This window comes from Budorcas taxicolor, chromosome 2, assembly GCF_023091745.1.
Source record: "Budorcas taxicolor isolate Tak-1 chromosome 2, Takin1.1, whole genome shotgun sequence".
In the NCBI taxonomy this organism is placed as follows: Eukaryota; Metazoa; Chordata; class Mammalia; order Artiodactyla; family Bovidae; genus Budorcas; species Budorcas taxicolor.
In genome coordinates, this window is record NC_068911.1 from 68630236 (window position 1) to 68637119 (window position 6884).

The 6884-nt window shown below is 44.7% G+C and overlaps 1 non-coding gene across 1 annotated transcript; it reads right to left on the reverse strand.

The window, feature by feature from the left end:
• Positions 1-6566: 6566 nt before the first annotated feature.
• TRNAG-CCC (transfer RNA glycine (anticodon CCC)) lies at positions 6567-6639 on the reverse strand. The gene has a single exon. It is a non-coding gene; the product is annotated as a tRNA-Gly (tRNA).
• Between the last annotated feature and the right edge of the window lie 245 nt (positions 6640-6884).

Genomic DNA, 6884 nt, shown 5'->3' on the forward strand with positions numbered 1-6884 from the left:
TGGGTGTAAAAATAAAGACCTGGACTGTACAAATGTTTCTCTTAATTGAGTAGTTGTTGTGTCCAAATTCAGTGGGTAATGTCTTTTCAAATTTAGTGTTTTTTCTTCCTGAAAGGTGTAAGATAGTTTGTTGTTCGGTATTTTTTAATTAACTGTCAGATATTATTAAAGAAAAAAAAAGATAAGATAACAACAATATTCCAATCTGCTGCAGGGGGAAAGAGTGGACATCTGGAGACAAAGATTTCCTTTGAAGTGAGTGAAGTCAGTGTTGCATATATCCCTTCTAGACACATTCCACAGCACAGCCATCCATAGCTCTCTTGCTAGAAAAGAAAGATGCAGATGCTAGTGGACAGCTAGCAGTCTCTGCCACATAAACAAACTATAAAGGAAATGAATGATAACATTTAACTACATTAACTTAAAAATTCTATTCAACAAAGACAACAAAAAGGTTAAAAAGGTAAGCATCAGACAGGAGGAAAATGTTAGCAACATATATGACTGACAACAATTAGTATATAGAATCTATGAATTCTTTCAAATCAATAAGAAAAAGAGAAAAAACAACAGAAAAGTAGGCAAAAGATGTAAACAAGCAGATCTCAGAAGAAACCCAAGTGACCAATACACATGTGAGAAAAATAATCAGCCTTGTGAATAACTGTTGTTATTGTTTATTCACTAAGTCCTATCCAACTCTTTGTGACCCCATCAACTGCAGCACACCAGGTTTCCCTGTCCTTCACTACCCCTTGGAGCTTGCTCAAACTCATGTCCATTGAATCGGTGATGCCATCCAACCATCTTATCCTTTGTCACCCCCTTCTCCTCCTGCCTTCATCTTTCCCAGCATCAGGGTCTTTTCCAGTGAGTCAGCTCTTCACAACAGGTGGCCAACGTATTGGACCTTCAGCTTCAGCATCAGTTCCTCCAATGAATATTTAGGGTTGGTTTCCTTTAGGATTGACTGGTTTGATCTCCTTGCTGTCCAAGGGACTCTCAAGAGTCTTCTCTAGTACCACAGTTCAAGAGCATCAGTAATTAGGGAAAGGCAAATTAAAACCACAGATACCATTTCACATCCATCAGCTTTGCATGAAATTTTTAATCTGCAACACTAGAATACAGAGCAAGGGAACTCAACCACTGTTGGAAGTTGTATGAATTAGTGCAGCTGTTTTAGACAATCTGATGCTATTGAGAAAAGTCGAAGTGTACATATCCTATGACCTAACCATTCCACCTTTAGACTGGTATGCTGGAAAAACTCTTGCACCTGGGCACAAGGAGGCTGTGCAAGAACATTCATAACAACACTGTGTGCAGAAGCAAAATAAAAATATTACAAGCAGGCTGAACGCCCGTAAACTGGAAAAAGAATAAACAAACTGTGATGTGCTAACACAGTGGGATGCTTTATAGTCACTAAAAATAATTAAAGCCATGCAGATTAATATAGATGGATCTCACAAATATAACTGAACTAAGAGAAGGTTGCAAAAGAATCACACAGGAGGATGCTACACATAAAGCTTGAGAATATGTCCAACAACTCCATATTTTGTTTCAGTTCAGTTCAGTCGCTCAGTCGTGTCCGATTCTTTGCGACCCCATGAATCACAGCACACCAGGCCTCCCTGTCCATCACCAACTCCTGGAGTTCATTCAGATTCACGTCCATCGAGTCAGTGATGCCATCTAGCCATCTCATCCTCTGTCGTCCCCTTCTCCTCCTGCCCCCAATCCCTCCCAGCATCAGAGTCTTTTCCAGTGAGTCAACTCTTTGCATGAGGTGGCCAAAGTACTGGAGTTTCAGCTTTAGCATCATTCCTTCCAAAGAAATCCCAGGGCTGATCTTCAGAATGGACTGGTTGGATCTCCTTGCAGTCCAAGGGACTCTCAAGAGTCTTCTCCAACACCACACTTCAAAAGCATCAATTCTTCGGTGCTCAGCCTTCTTCACAGTCCAACTCTCACATCCATACGTGACCACTGGAAAAACCATAGCCTTGACTAGACGGACCTTAGTCGGCAAAGTAATGTCTCTGCTTTTGAAAATACTATCTAGGTTGGTCATAACTTTCCTTCCAAGGAGTAAGTGTCTTTTAATTTCATGGCTACAATCACCATCTGCAGTGATTTTGGAGCCCCCCAAAATAAAGTCTGACACTGTTTCCACTGTTTCCCCATCTATTTCCCATGAAGTGATGGGACTGGATGCCATGATAGGGATACACAAATTTGTGATGGAAATAGAAAAGAATGCCTGGAAGGATCAACACAAAATTCAGAATGCTAGTTTCCTAAGGGCAGTGGGAAAGGGCTTTCTTGGTGGCTCAGTGGTAAAGAATCTGCCTGCCAATGCAGGAGACTTAAGAGATGCGGGTTCAATCCCTGGGTCAGGAAGACCTCCTGAAGAAGGAAATGGCTACCCACTCCAGTATTCTTGCCTGGAGAATCCCATGGACAGAGGAGCCTGGTGACCTACAGTCCATAGGGTTGAAAAGAGTCAGACACTGCTGAAGCGACTTGGCACAGCATAGCACATATGTTTCCATGAGTATAGATTCTGGGATTGTAGTTGCTATGAAGTAGTAAAATCCTGGATTGTACATTTTAGCATACATATTCTCCTGAAAAGATGTCTTCCACTTGCCACAAATTTACTAGCTCTTACATTTTTACTTCTCTGTCTGAACCACATCAGCTACTTCTGATCATCTGCCAGATCAGTAGGGTCTAGCAAACACAGAGACTGACCCATAGCCAAATACACTTAAGCATCAGCCGACCAGCAAAGACACATCCCACAAAAATAGAGCAAGAACAAAATCTGAAAGAGGCTGGTTGCGAGTGAATGCAGGTGTGTGTCAGCTCCAGGACTGCAGTTTAATGTGCAGCACATCCCCACGGATGGATCCCGATGGACACTATGGGGAAAGAAGCACAGCCTGCTGGGCTTAGAGAGACGCTTAACTGCCAAATATGCTCCTTCTCAGTTCACTGTCTCTCCTTAAAGGTGCTTTGCAATTCTGCATTTACTTGGTATGCTGAAAAGTCACTGACCTGGAGTGAGAAGACCTGAGCAGGGGGAGGCTATAATTTAGGCTTCTTTTGTAGACTCCAGCTAACATAAAGACAACTTTACTGAAAGGAACCCAAAATAGCTCACAAGATGGAAAGAAAAGCTGAACAGCCAAGCTTTGAGCCGTCCTGGGGATCAGGTAACAAGAAGCCGCCGCCCTTCTCTTTACATGGTTTCAACATCTTCCTCCCCCAGGGAGTCTCCCCAAGAGATTCAACTGTCCAGCATAAAGAGTCCAGAGGCCTAGCTAGAGGCTATATGCCCAACCCTGGTGTTGAGGGATGAAAGGGATTGGAAAGATGGGGCAGTGTTGTGATTGACAGCCCCACCAGAATGCAATGATTAAGGAAAAGTCAGTTTCCTAGAGAAAGGGATGCTGGGCTGGCAAGCAAGAGCTATCCACCCACTGTCTAGCCTTATATGTTCACAGGTCATGCACCTATCAGAGTTGCTTTTAAATCTCTGCAAATGTTAAGTTCTTGCTCATCACCTCTTCTTGGATATAGAAGCAAGAGCCTTTGCTTCTGACACCCCTGCCCCTCCGAGGCCTGAAAGGAGCTACAGCAACCTCGGGTCACTAGATCCTGCCGGTCCAGAGCTACGAGCCCCAGTCACAGCTGTCATCAGGCAGGGAAACCAGTCAATGGCTTCCAGAAGAGTAGTCTGAACCAATAATCTGAGGTTTAGAAGAAATGCAACTGCTTGGCCTTTATGGGTGGGGTGTCTCTAAAGTGACCACTTGTGTCTCCCTCATCATCTCTGAGACCCTCCCCTGTATGGAGCACCGGCAGCATAAGGCAGGGTGATACATTTTCCAGCCCTGCCTGCAGCTCAGGCTGTGTCGCCAAGGCAAGTAAAAAAACTGCCAAAGGAGTTACAAAGAAATGGTAGCAAATCTTTCATCAGGTCGTGTGGTGCAGGCCGCTTTTCCCTTTTACTCCAAATGCTGTTTCCAGAGCCCTGGCAGACTGACTGACCTCTCTCTCCCACTCGCCTAATTCCCCGTCCCCTTTGAGGTCCTTGATTTGTAATTTTTTTTTCTGGTTCTCTCCTCACTGGCTCCATTTCTTCTCAATCACAAATAAAATGTTGGCAAATAGAGGTGAGGAGGAACCATCATTTTGGAGACAGGATGGGGAAAAGTGGGAGGTTGCTTAGAAAGCCAAACGCAGTCTTGAACAGCCTCGTGGAATCTTCTCTCATCCCTCAGCTCAGACATGGTCCCTGGGGAACTCAGAACAATGAAGAACCGTGAAGAGCGGTGACCAGATGGGGTCATAGCCCCACCCAGGAGTTCCCTTTCAGACCCCCCAGGAACACAGGTGTCCTCCAATGCTCACCCTGCTACCACAGACCTGTTCAGTGACCCTCCCTCCTCCTCTGGGTCCTGGAGGGGGAATTTCCTTTGTTCCCAGTCCTTAAAATGGTAATGATTTTCCTTTTTATCCCCGAAACTTGCAATGTCGCCATGGGAGACAAATGCATCAGTGTTAGTAATCCTCAGATGAAAGGTACTTTACACGTGTGAAAGAATGAGCTTTAATTTCGTCTCTCGGGTATATGGTGAGGATTAATTAGTTAATCTTAGCAAAGTGCTATAATTGGCAGGAGGAATTACCAAAACCCTGGGGAAGGAGTAGCTTCAACTGTAGTCACTTCAAACTGTTCTGCTGTGAACAGCAGCTGAGGTAGGGGCTCTGGTCTCTCAGATGTCACAGACTCTCACTTTCCAGCAACACTCTAGACTATATGTGCCTGGTCAGGGGTGAAAAGGTGAAAATAACTTTGGGAGCAGGAGTGAGGGGAGACACTAATGTACAGAGAAGAGTCAGGACCTGAATCAGTCTCTGATTCTCTTCTCACCATTGACCCTTACCTGAGCCCCGGAGCGTATGTGTGTGAAATGGAGCATGTGGGGCCTGCCCCAGCACAGAGCTGCCCCCAGGAGGACAAGGAAGGGTCCCCAGCTCAGGACGTGCAGCAGACAGATCCTGAACCTCTCTAGGGCCCCATGTGCTCATGTGTAAGATTAAGAAGGTGAGCCAGATCTCTAGGTTCTGCAGACAGTGCCACATGTACACAGCAATAGCCTGTGCCTATCCAGCACTTGGGGCATGCCAGCCATTCTTCTGCGCCTTCACGCCTATTAACGCCATGATCATGGCAGCCCATAAAGGTAAGAGGTTATTTTCCCCACCTTTCAGAGGTGGTAATGGTTATGTTTGAAGCCAGGTGGTCAGGTCCTACAGCCCACACTTTTTTAAGAAACTTTTATTTGTATATTGGAGTAAAGCGGACGATGTTGTGGTAGTTTCAACTGTAGACAGAGTGACTCAGTTATACATATACATATATCTATTCCTAAAGGAAATCAGTCCTGAACATTCATTGGAAGGACTGATGCTGAAACTGAAGCGCCAATACTTTGGCCACCTGATGCGAAGAACTGATTCACTGGAAAAGACCCTGATGCTGGGAAAGATTGAAGGCAGGAGGAGAAGGAGATGGCAGAAGTGAGGTGGTTGGATGGCTTCACCAACTCGATGGACATGCGTTTGAGCAAGCTCTGGGAGTTGGTAACGGACAGGGAAGCCTGCCATGCTGCTGTCCATGGGGTCGTAAAGAGTCGGACGCAACTGAGCAACTGAACTGAACTGAACTGATTCATTTTTAAATTCTTTTCCCAACTATGTTGTTACAGAATATTGGCAGAGTTCCCTGTGCTATACAGTAGGTCATTGTTGATTATCTATTTTAAATACAGCAGTGTGTACATATCAATCCCAAACTCCCTAACTATCCCTTCCCCCAACCCTTCCCCTCTGGTAACCATAAGTTCTTTCTTTAAGACTGAGAATTTGTTTCTATTTTGTAAATAAGTTCATTTGTATTATTTTTTTTAGATTCCACATTTGATATTTCTCTTTCTTTATCTGACACTTCATTCTGGCTCAGACGGTAAAGTGTCTGTCTGCAATGCAGGAGACCCGGGTTCGATCCCTGGGTTGGGAAGATCCCCTGGAGAAGGAAATGGCAACCCACTCCAGTATTCTTGTCTGGAAAATCCCATAGACCACGGAGCCTGGTAGGCTACCGTCCATGGGGTTGCCAAGAGTTGGACATGACTGAGTGACTTCACTTGACTTCACTTCATTCAGTAATAGCATGTTGCTGCAAATGGCATTATCTCATTCTTTTTAATGACTGCTCTTCCACTGTACATAGATACCGCGTCTTCTTTACCCATTCTTCTGTCAAAGGACAGCTAGGCTATTTCTGCATCTTGACTCTTGTAAACAGTGCTACAATGAACACCGGGATGCTTGCATCCTTTCAGAGCATGTTCTTCTCCAGGTATATGCCCAGGAGCTACAACCCACATTTTAAACTATTACATCATGCTGCCTCCTTTCTTACAAATATTCATGTATTTATTTGGTTGTGCTGGCTCTTAGCTGTGGCATGTGGGATCTAGTTCCCTGACCAGGGATTGAACCCAGGCTCCCTGCATTGGGAATGCAGAGTCTTAGCCACTGGACCACCAGGGAAATCCCCACGCTGCCTCCTTACGGAAAAATCTCTTCATGAATCTCCCTGTTCATGAAGAACCCAGAGTGAGGGGAAAACATTCTAAAAGTACCAAATGTGAAACTCTTGGAGGCTCTCCACAATTTAAGCCTAAACTCACAGAAAGAAACAGCACTGATATTCTTCCAGGAGTCTGAACTACTGTAGCATATAAACAGGAGATTGGGAGTATAACAGCTCTCTCCTCTGAGCTTTTAACAGTATT